The sequence below is a fragment of the Pseudophryne corroboree genome, chromosome 4 (genome assembly GCF_028390025.1).
Source record: "Pseudophryne corroboree isolate aPseCor3 chromosome 4, aPseCor3.hap2, whole genome shotgun sequence".
Taxonomy (NCBI): Eukaryota; Metazoa; Chordata; class Amphibia; order Anura; family Myobatrachidae; genus Pseudophryne; species Pseudophryne corroboree.
Window position 1 is genome coordinate 875,679,657 of NC_086447.1, and position 12,236 is coordinate 875,691,892.

General features: G+C 43.8%; 1 protein-coding gene across 4 annotated transcripts in view; it reads left to right on the plus strand.

The window, feature by feature from the left end:
* The window catches only part of KIF6 (kinesin family member 6), an 873,149-nt gene that overhangs the window by 449,957 nt on the left and 410,956 nt on the right, over positions 1-12,236 (plus strand). The gene's annotated exons all lie outside the window — the stretch shown is intronic.

Consider the following 12,236-nt stretch of genomic DNA (forward strand, 5'->3'; position numbering starts at 1 on the left):
CACTCAGCCTGGCATACTATACACACCTCGCTTGGTGGGGACCCCAGTTATTCCCAGTGGCTACCAATGGGGGGCAACCCTATATTTAGCCCGGGCATCGAAAACGCTGCCTTTCAACGTTTTCGACAAAAAGGCCTGAAAGCTATATCCCAGGTGTTCGACCCAGGGGGTCACATTATCCCATTCGTGCGACTACAGGCTACTTACGGTATCACACCTGCGGATTACTATGCTTATGCCCAACTAACACACTATGCTCTCACCCTCCCTACCCTACCTAAACAACATTCACCTTTAGACCCATTGGAGCACATTTTCCTTAAATGTACATTAAATAAATATAAACCAAGGATCACTTATGAAACTTTATTAAAACTTAATAAGGATCCCACATGGAAACAAATTGAGAGGCCCTGGACAACAGATTTTCCCACAGACATACAAGATGACACTATACTTAAACATTATCACTCAGTGCTAAAGACAGTATGATCCTCGGTACTCCAGGAGGTTCATGTGAAAACCACACACAGGGCATACATTTCTCAGGGGCAACGCAGCCATTATGTGCCGGAAGAAAGTGGTAACTGCCCAAAGTGCAGGATTTCATCAGCGACGTTCATACACAACTTCTGGACATGTGGTCATGTGAAGAAATTCTGGTATAAGGTACTACACCATCTCAATGCCATTTTCACCATGCAATTGACATTACATCCCCTCCCACTTTTATTTGCCAACTTTGACGTTTGGGATCTCGGTACTCGGAGACGACAACTCATTCCTATTTTGACTATGATAGTCACTGTAGCTAAAAAAATCATCCTAAACTCTTGGATTAAACATAGGTCTCCTTCATTGAGGGAAGTGATTAACTTACTTGAGAAATATATGGCATTCGACAGGTATGACGTACTGTCTGATTATTGTAATGGGTCAGTAGGATTTCACAAGAAATGGGGCTTATATATAGAATCTACCCAAAGGGAAAACCCCAAGATATGGTGAGGTAATGATAGGGAAACACCTCATTCCAGCTACTGTTTTCCGCTTTTCTCCATGGTGAGCTGGGATTTACTGACACCCCTAGCCAGGCTCAATTTAATAATCAATCAAGAAGAGAGGTATGCTGACTCTTATGGGATAGGCTATACTCACCTATAGGAATGGTTCTTATACGCTATACTTCTCAGGAATATAGGCAGCACCCCTAGTTAATCCCACCCCCCCCCCTTTTTTCTCTCTCCCCTTCCCCCTTACACCCCCTTTGTTAAAATTGTTTATATTTACACCCTGTATGTTTCTGAGGTTTATGAATATATTATGAGACTACCTAACTGTGTTGTAGAACATCACCCAGGCTTAGATGTCAAGCTTCAAACTCACCAATTATAGCGATTCATCTAAAATGTCTTATTTCTTAAGGGACTAAATCTACCTCTAGATGATTCCTCCATCAGCTCCCTGACGAAATATTATCCAGTTTGACTGTGTCTTGCTTTTAAGAGATGACGAACTTATGTTCATGACTCTATCTTTTATAAGTCTATCATGTACAACACTGCGAAACTTTGTTATATGAAAAACCTTGTGAAAACTTAATAAACACATTTGAAAAAAAAAAATACATTCTGTGCTTAGATTTAGGTCCCATCACCATAATATCTCATTATGGTATGCAATTATTGCAAAATACGGAAAAATCCGATATCCAAAATTCCTCTGGTCCCAAGCATTTTGGATAAGGGATACTCAACCTGTATGTATGTATATATATATATATATATATATATATATATATATACACACACACTCACCACATGTACACTTTTACTTTTATTTCTGCGCAGAAATCCCTTTCACTCAGTACCACAGTCTAGACCAGATGAGTCGCAAATTAGAGAAGGATCTATTAGCTTAAAATTTTGGACACTAAAATTGACTTGCGCTATTTATCGCGTTGCCTCCTTTTCGCCTGTTAAAATAATACTATCGTGTGATTTGTATTATGTGGGCGTACCCAGACGCTCCGTTGCGTAATATACGCTCCGTGCGTCGGCCCTTGTGTTGCGTACACTAGTCTCACCCTTTTGTTAGAGACACGTGTACGCCAGCCGGATATGTCCACAGAAATACACTTAACACGTTTATATCAATGTAGATGTTCTATAACTGTAATCATCTACCGAGCACCACACAGGTCTTTCCTTGTCTTTTAGGCAAAGCTGTGTGCGTGTTTTACAAATTACCCCTTAATGTATTACTTTTACTCTTTAACTACCAATAGCAACAAATCTTTCTTAGCACGTTATCAATTGTGAAATGGCAACCAGGAGAGTGAGATGTGAAAATACACGAAGAAATGCAGATGTGTGCGTGCGTGCGTGCGTACGCAAGACAGAAATGAAACAGGTTTAAAAGAATACAATAGCGTACCGTTCTTACCTCCGGGTCCGGATTCCACCAGCACTCCTACGACGTAGCGAAACAGACGCTTATCTAGCCAGCACTACTGCCTTCCCGCCCTTGCTGGCAGATCACGTCTGCTTTCGTACGTGAGGATATGTGGAGGACGGACGAGCTCCCAATTGATAATGCTGATATTGATTACCTTATAACCTTCACTATATAGGTAAGAGACTAAATACGCAATTGGCGTATGAGATACCGTAAGGGTACGCCCTTAGCGTAGCAGACTCTGTATCGGGAGCGAGCCGCCCGAGCGACACAAACGCTCGCGAGAATACGCTGTTGATATCGGGCACACTACGGGCGGTTGATCACCGTAATGTTACGCTACCAGCGTAGCGGACGCTCGAGACCACGAGGAGATCACGAGCGGCGCAGACGCTCACAATATACCAATCAGTAAACCTTGAATGTACCACACAGTAATGACACTCTTATGCTGTAAACCTTAGTTCAGAAACACTGTAGCGATATAACGCTGCTTAACCTTAATAACACTAAAGCTGTTTGAGCAATCGAGACGCTCTTATTACCCTTTGCAATATAATGAACACACAATACCGTGCTAAGGTTTCCAACGCCTTTACTAACTAGAGTCTTAAGTGATATTAAAAAGAGAAACAGTTAACAAGTCATACACTACACACTAACATATAATTCTAACAGGTTATCTAGACAGAAATATACAATTGTGGCACAATTACATCTAAGGGAAAGGAGAGAGAGAGAGAGAGAGAGAGTGGCTTACAATAAACATGAGGTAAAATGGTTGCAGAGAACTTACGCACAAAGGGGAACAATCGCATGCGCCTTCCCAGATATCCAGCTCCCGATTATCAGTGATGAGAACCGTTGAATAGAGTAGAGAATAGAGAGCTGGCCCAGGTCGGCTTGTCCTTATATACACTGCATACAGTGTACTACAAAGGGGCCTATAATCTCATTGTTCATTGGACACAGGAATGTCTCCTCACATCATAACAAAAGGTCATAGGTTAGTTTGAACAGGTGGGCTGTGGCTATTACAATCAGCTCAGGTGGGTGGGAATCTCCGGATTCCCGCCACATGGATAATGAACTGCAAATATATGAAATGTCCAGAAACTACTAATGGCCATAACTATATGCAGGAGCGATTAATCTGTACCTAACCAACACCGGATTATTGCTATTAAAATACTCTTCGGTTAGGTACCAGACACAACTGCTCTACCTTAATCAGACCCTTTGTACCACGTAAAGAGGGATTCCCAAGTCCGTGAACAAGTTACTTTAACCAAACTTACAGTTATCACTAAAGGGAACATTACCAACAAAACCTGCTATATGAATTTAATAGCGAGCGATTGAGTCGCTCGCTAGACGCGCACAAAATCTACCGTAAATGCACATACCATGCGCTCGAGCGTACGCTCATAGAAGCGTCGTCACGCATCTGCGAGTATGTGCACGCACGCCAGTGAAAGTGCATGTGCAGCGAGCACGCGCATGAGGAGAATATATGGCAACGTGCAGCGATATTTTTCTGACTTTGACAACTTATACCGTTGATCCACTTATACTGTATATCATCCATTTATACATCCTCCACCTATGCCTGATCCACTTATACTGTAGATCCACTTATACTGTATATCATCCACTTATACATCCTCCACCTATGCCTGATCCACTTATACTGTAGATCCACTTATACTGTATATCATCCATTTATACATCCTCCACCTATGCCTGATCCACTTATACTGTAGATCCACTTATACTGTATATCATCCATTTATACATCCTCCACCTATGTCTGATCCACTTATACTGTATATCATCCATTTATACATCCTCCACCTATGCCTGATCCACTTATACTGTAGATCCACTTATACTGTATATCATCCACTTATACATCCTCCACCTATGTCTGATCCACTTATACTGTAGATCCACTTATACTGTATATCATCCATTTATACATCCTCCACCTATGCCTGATCCACTTATACTGTAGATCCACTTATACTGTATATCATCCATTTATACATCCTCCATCTATGTCTGATCCACTTATACTGTAGATCCACTTCTACTGTATATCATCCATTTATACATCCTCCATCTATGTCTGATCCACTTATACTGTAGATCCACTTCTACTGTATATCATCCATTTATACATCCTCCATCTATGTCTGATCCACTTATACTGTAGATCCACTTATGTTGTGTATATCATCCATTTATACATCCTCCACCTATACATGATCCACTTATCCTGTAGATCCACTTATACTGTATATCATCCATTTATACATCCTCCACCTATGCCTGATCCACTTATACTGTATATCATCCATTTATACATCCTCCAGTAATATCTGATCCACTTACAGCATGTCTCATCCAGTCATACAGTATAACATAAACCTGCAGTATGTCTCATCCAGTGTTAGCTCATTAATTCATACATCATTAAACTATATCTCCTCCACTTGTACATCATCCACCTATATCCCATCCTCTTATATTTCATTCACTTATCACTTCTAGAACATTGGCAGCAGAGCTGTATGGTGAGGGTTATACACAATATCTTCTACGTATGCATCACGCACTTATGCATCATCTGTTTATTATTAATCATATAGCACCTACATATGAGGTTGCACTGTACAGAGAAAATGTAAGCATTCGCATTAGTCTCTGAACATCAGGACCATATAGGGCCATTTTCATCTTAAACTGTTTAAACTACCAGTAAGTTATTGGGGCTGTGGGCAGAAACCAGAACACCAGGAGGAAGTGCACATAATCAAGGGGAGAACATACAAACTCCATAGGGCCCAGTGACACGTACTGTATATCACACATAGATGTCTCCATTGCTGGAAGGAAGGACATTACTTTCCCATGTAAATATCTGATTAGTAGCTGATTTTGCTGCATGCAATGTCTGACACTGCTGATCTTTCTGCATGCGATGTCTATATATGATATACCTGCCTTTGGAAAAAGACGCCCTGCTGGCGTTTAAACGCGTTAGGATACAGGTGTTCATCATTGCTAACTTCACTTGGAGTCTTATCCAGCCTGAGTTTGTGCGGGAGATCAGCTTTTTCCATTATTGTTGCTACCACGGTATACCACTGATCACTGACCAGCCGCCGCCTGAGTGTCCATCTGCCTTCTATACACACTGGCAATTGCAGGGAGGCTCAATCGGAGCTGCCCGTGGGAGCACAGGTCAGCCGCCTGCTGTTGAGAGCCTACACATCGTGCCACGCAAGGTAACAGCCAGCCGTCCGGATATTGCAGCCGCGTGTCAGCTATACACAGCCGCATTTCATCTAGTCCGGTGGTCACATCAGGTACGGCTCTCCACTCCCCGTGCAGGGGCCAGCGGCTGACCGCAGCAACATCGCTCCGGGCTCTCCCCCTTGTCACAGCGGCTAGTGGTTCACCATATGATGTATTTGCTCACAGCATCAACTACGTGAGCGTCAATTTAATGTTATAAGGGTCCGGTCTACTTCAGGATCATTGGAATAAGTCCATAGTTAGCAATGATCAGGACTGTACGGTACTCATGTGGACCAAGTGAGTTATATGTATGTCAACACAGACTTTTTAATTTTTTCTCTTAACAGTTACTAATCATTGCTGTTGTTATTATCTTATTTAAAGTGATATCCCTGGGGTCATAAGCTCTGGAATAGTACTAATCTGTACTTCTGTTATAAAAATAGCAGCAGGTATACAGTTATAGAGATGTCATTTTAAGGTTAAAGTGTGTATTGTACTCCCGGGAGATTTGTTATCATTAATACATTTTATGCATTAAAATAAATTCTTTTTTATTTGGTTGTTTAGCGCAACTTGGTAATTTTATCCCACCATAGGAGACTCACTGTGATTGTGACTTGAACTGAAGCTATTACAGTGATTCCGCCATAGGAGACTCACTGTGATTGTGACTTGAACTGGAGCTATTACAGTGATCCCACTATAGGAGACTCACTGTGATTGTGACTTGAACTGGAGCTATTACAGTGATCCCACTATAGGAGACTCACTGTGATTGTGACTTGAACTGGAGCTATTACAGTGATCCCACTATAGGAGACTCACTGTGATTGTGACTTGAACTGGAGCTATTACAGTGATCCCGCTATAGGAGACTCACTGTGATTGTGACTTGAACTGGAGCTATTACAGTGATCCCACTATAGGAGACTCACTGTGATTGTGACTTGAACTGGAGCTATTACAGTGATCCCACTATAGGAGACTCACTGTGATTGTGACTTGAACTGGAGCTATTACAGTGATCCCACTATAGGAGACTCACTGTGATTGTGACTTGAACTGGAGCTATTACAGTGATCCCACTATAGGAGACCCACTGTGTACATTATCTGCTGCCAACGCTCAGTGCTCATTAGCCAGGAGGAAAGCACCGTTTCTGCTCCAAGCCATCTTCCAGCTCTCTCCCATTCCCCTGAATGCTGGGATTGTGGTGGAAGGCTCGAACAGCAGCCAGGCATGAGCGCACTCTGGTTTTATACACAGTGCCAGCATCGTCTCTGAATGTTGTAATAACATGTATCCAGAGCAGGGGCTGTCTGCCGTACGCCTGCAAGCTCTGTGTGCAACGTGACCATAGACCCGTCCATCCCTGGGAGTAAACAGGGCACTGCGGTCTGCAATGTCCAAATGTGTGATCTCTGGCACCACAAGGCATGGCTCCTTCTTTATTTACTTAGGTGTGGTGACTGTGCTGGGTGGGGCTGGTATCCATTACTTGCAGCCCCTGCCAAGCCTGCCATGCTTCAGCTGGGTTCTGCGTCTGTGTCAACCCACTTATTACAGCCCTGCTCACTTTCTCCTTTAGATATGGAAATACTGTGCATATATCCTGTTTCTGAATACAGACGGATGGACCGCTTCTGTTTATAACACGCTTAGAATTGGAGTTCCTATATCCATGGTGAGCTTGGAGTATTTTCACCTGCCGTCTTGAATACACCTACCCTCTGTGTACCAGTTCCCATTTCCCCATAGAGTGTAAGCTTGTGAGCAGGGCCCTCCTACCTCTATGACTGTCAGTTATTACCCAGTTTTGTTTTATCACTGTTGTTTCCAAATGTAAAGTAAAGTACTGATTTACATGCAGTGCCCATATTCAGAGTTGGGTGATTCTTTTTGCTACTGCATGTGTTAGAAAAATCCCTAAAAACCTCTGCGGCGTATCTGTGACACTGTATATAAGAGCAGAGGCGCTGTTGCAGTTGTGTCGGACCCAGTATGGTAGTAGACGTCACGTGATTGTCAATCTGTTGCCATTTGAGGGCAGGGAGGGGGCGGAGACATGTCGTCTATATTTTGTGGGAGTGCCCAGGCCAGTGTCTCCATCTCCAGATAGAGATTTCCTGGCCTCAGGGACGGAGCTTGCGCAGTTGGTCTGCGTGACTTCATGGGTCTCTCAGCTGGCTGATGGTGCCACAAATGATTCGATGGTGCGGACGCAGCACTGCATCACACGTGCTTCTAAGGAAGTAGCAGCTGTGCTTTCTACAATTGCCCCTGAATCAGACCCAGTGTATAAAATGTATGAGGCCTTCCTGTGCCATGACTGTGGGATGTGGCTATTCAGACGGGATATAGTTATGTGACCAGCGATCAGGAGCCCGCTGGTCACAACACCGCTCAACCCCACCCCCACCGCCGGTCATCTAAAAGCCAGGATCCCGCTCCACCACAATCCCGACTTTGTCCACAACACCCATAGAGTGGAAATGCGATCGCCACCGAGACCGCAGCGTGGGGAACGCAGCGGGCCCGCAATGGGCTTTGTTGCGCTCGCCCCCTCAACCCCCCCCGTACGCACACACGCACGCACCCTGCCGGGCATCTAAAAGCCGGGATCCCGGCGTCGGTATGGTGACCAGTGGGGTTACATGAACCCAACCCATTCAGACACATGGAGATGCACCGTCTGACATTGGAGGCGAGGTTCTGCACCTAGCACGTGGTTGGTGCGGGTTTCTATGGTCTAAATACACCAAGCGGGATTTCAGGTTCTAAAGATGCTCAAAGGGGAACGTCTCAGGCTTTGCTGTGGCACATGCGCAATCTGCATGAAAATGCGGCCACATTCCTCCTTTTGTGAAATCCAGAATCAACCCGTCTGAGTATTATTCAGTACTTTATTTTGCTTACCCTGCAGGCATTGCTGGAAATTATGGTTCCACAACAGCTGACTTCCTCTACGTCTATTTACTGTAATTCAAACGTGGTATCATGAATTGTACCATTGTGATATTATACACGATAGATATTTAACCCTCATCAGGCTTGATGTACGCAGATTTAGAAATGAGTAATACAGCGAACTATGGCCCTCATTCCGAGTTGTTTGCTCGTTAGTTTTTTTCGCAACGGAGCGATTAGTCGCAAACTGCGCATGCGCAACGTTCGCAGTGCGCCTGCGCCAAGTACATTTGCAAAAAAGTTTGTTATTTTACTCACGGCTTAACGAAGAAAATTCATCGTTCTGGTGATCGTAGTGTGATTGACAGGAAGTGGGTGTTTCTGGGCGGAAACTGGCCGTTTTATGGGTGTGTGTGAAAAAACGCTGCCGTTTCTGGGAAAAACGCGGGAGTGTCTTAAGAAACGGGGGAGTGTCTGGGCGAACGCTGGGTGTGTTTGTGACGTCAAACCAGGAACGAACTGACTGAACTGATCGCAGTGGCAGAGTAAGTGTCGAGCTACTCAGAAACTGCAAAGAAATTTCTATTCGCAATTCTGCTAATCTTTCGTTCGCAATTCTGCTATGCTAAGATACACTCCCAGAGGGCGGCGGCTTAAAAGCAGCTAGCGAGCGAACAACTCGGAATGAGGGCCAATTAGAGCTAAGTGGACGAGCCCCTTCAATGTCCTCCTGTGTAGAGTGTGAGACGCTTAAGAGAAGCTCTCATGACAGAAACCATATAGCAGACTTTGTGCAGAGAGACACTAAGCAGATTTCCTATTAGACTGGAGCCAAGTCACTGCAGCGCTCTCCGTTTACGGTGCGGTGTGCCAGCTACGTGTCATGAGGTGACTGACCCGTCCTGTTTATTTTCACTAGAAGTTCACCTAGGTCCCCTAAGGTAATAGCCTACCATGTATAACCATTGGGACTCCACATGTGCCTTGAACAGCTTTCTCCTGCATGTACAGTACAGGGTGTTTCTCCGTCACATGGGAGGGATCATTTGGCTCCAGAATAGTCCTTTTCTCCAAGTCTGCCACAATTTGGCCTGGGAGGGGGTGGGTGGTGGAAGGGGGAGTATACAGTACCTAAGCAGGTAATATGTGTCCCACTCAGCTCTGCTCCTCTGTGCTATTGGGATACAGCTCCCTTTGGGGGAGATTTATCAAAGCTTGGAGAGAGAGAGAAAATACTAACCAATCAGGGTCTGTAATTTTACAGGCTGAGTTTGAAAACTTTCAGGAGCTGATTGGTTGGTACTTTATCTGTCTTCACTTTATCTCTCTCCAAGGTTTGATAAATCTCACCATTTTTTCTTTTATTTAAACCTTTTGCTTTTGGAAGTCAGAAGGGACCTCTGTGCTCCCTGTTCCTCTGATACAAAGGTTTATTAATAATGAACTGAGGTGCCTTATACGCTTGGGTGAAGGAATATTTTGTGGTACCAATACTGAATGTTGTGTCCTCGTTAGCAGGCAGGTGACGGACTTCTGCTGAATGGCTCAGTATCATCTGACCATAAACCTATAACAGAGGTTCCCAAACTGTGTGCCGTGGCTCCCTGGGGTGCCTTGGGACACTTGCAGGGGTGCCCTGGGTTGGTGGTCTGGGACCAATTCAAATTATTCATGGTCAATATAATAGGCAAAACCAGTGCTGGTGGCTGACAGTTATAAAATATGTGGCCAAAGAGAAGCAAATCTTGTCCCTCACCACACAACTGACCCTAAGGATGACATATAAACGTAATCTACTTAATGTAATATTTCTTTCTAAATTTCTCAATGAGAAATTTTTGGCCTAGGGGTGCCGTGAAAAAAATTCTGATATTCTAGGGCGCCGTGATTCAAAAAAGTTTGGAAACCACTGACCTATAATGTTGTCATTAAATGTCTCATGATCTTCCTGCCCCCACAAACACTGAAACACACCCCCTACATTTCCCTTTCTCATCTCCTCACCCGTCCCAGCGCAGCTACAAGTCTAACTGCTCTATTGCTTGTGAGACAGACAATACATAGAAACACTTGGCCCATCTAGTCTGCCCCTTTTAATTTTCCCTTAGGTAACCTTAGTTCTTTGTAAGGATATCCTTATGTCTATCCCATGCATGTTAAAATTGCTCTACTGTCTTAGCCTCTACCACCTCTGATGGGAGGCTATTCCACTTGTCCACTACCTTTTCTGTGACATAATTTTTCCTCAGATTTTCCCTGAACCTCCCTCCCTCCAGTGTCAGTACATGTCCTCGGGTTATAATACTTCTCTTCCTTTGAAGAATGTTTCACTCCTGTACATTGATAAAACCCTTGATATATGTGAAAGTCCCCCCTTTCCCTTCTCTGCTCCAAACTATACATGTTGAGATTTTTTAGTCTTTCTGAGTATGTTTTGTGATGTAGGCCATGCACCATTTTAGTTGACCTTCTTTGTTCGCTCTCTAATGTATTAATATCCTTCTGGAGATATGGCCTCCAGAACTGGACACAGAAATCCAGATGAGACCATACTAATGACATACAGTGGCCACTGATACACACTGATTCTTGCTGTATAAAGGATTCACAAATGTCCATATAAAGCCCCCATGCTTCGTTTATCCACCTCCGTTATCTGCCAGACTGCCACCTATTGCCACCTTCACTAGGCTTCCAAACAGGAAGTATGGCATGCCTAGGAAAAACCCTTCCCCCACAATCACATCCTGAAGACTCATTAGTTAAAGAAAAATACGATATGCTGCTGTCATAGTATCTCAGTGCTGGGCATCTCACGGTGTAAGGTGTATGGACACCCAGTAAGTGTGGACACATCTGTACTTCCAACATCTGTCAGCTCCATAGCTGTCATTATTTGGATAGCATATCCAGGTACACATTACTGCTGGGCGTGTTCCATGCTGCAGGCTCAGGCCTTCATAACATGGCCGCTGGAAACAGTCATAGTACAGTTGTATTTTGTAGTCTTCCCTTTGGTGAAATACTATCTTAAGATACTGTAGGTACACACTATACAATTATCTGGCAGATTAGCTGGTTGGAATGAAAATTTGGTAATGGATGAGAGCAAATGACAATCGACCATTTGCTCCCAAACACTGGAAAACTGACAAAAACTGTTGGTAATCCAAGTTGGTTAAATTTATGTTTAACTAATTTGTATGAATAACAGGTTTTGTTAGTTTTCCAGTGTTAGGGAGCAAATGGTCCATTGTCATTTGCTTTCATTCATTACCAAATTTTCATTCCAACCAGCCAGATCTGGCAGATTATCTGCCAGATAATTGTATAGTGTGAACCTATTTTAAGAGCGCACAGAGCAGTTTCTCAGTAAAATATAAACCAGTTGTGGACAATTCTTAAAACCTTATAAATGTACTGTAGATGTGAATTAGAGATATACAGTTTCGGATTTAGGGGGTCATTCTGAGTTGATCGCACGCTGACGATTTTCGCAGCGCAGCGTTCAGGTCACTACTGCGCATGCGTATGCACCGCAATGCGCACGCGTGTCGTACTGGTAC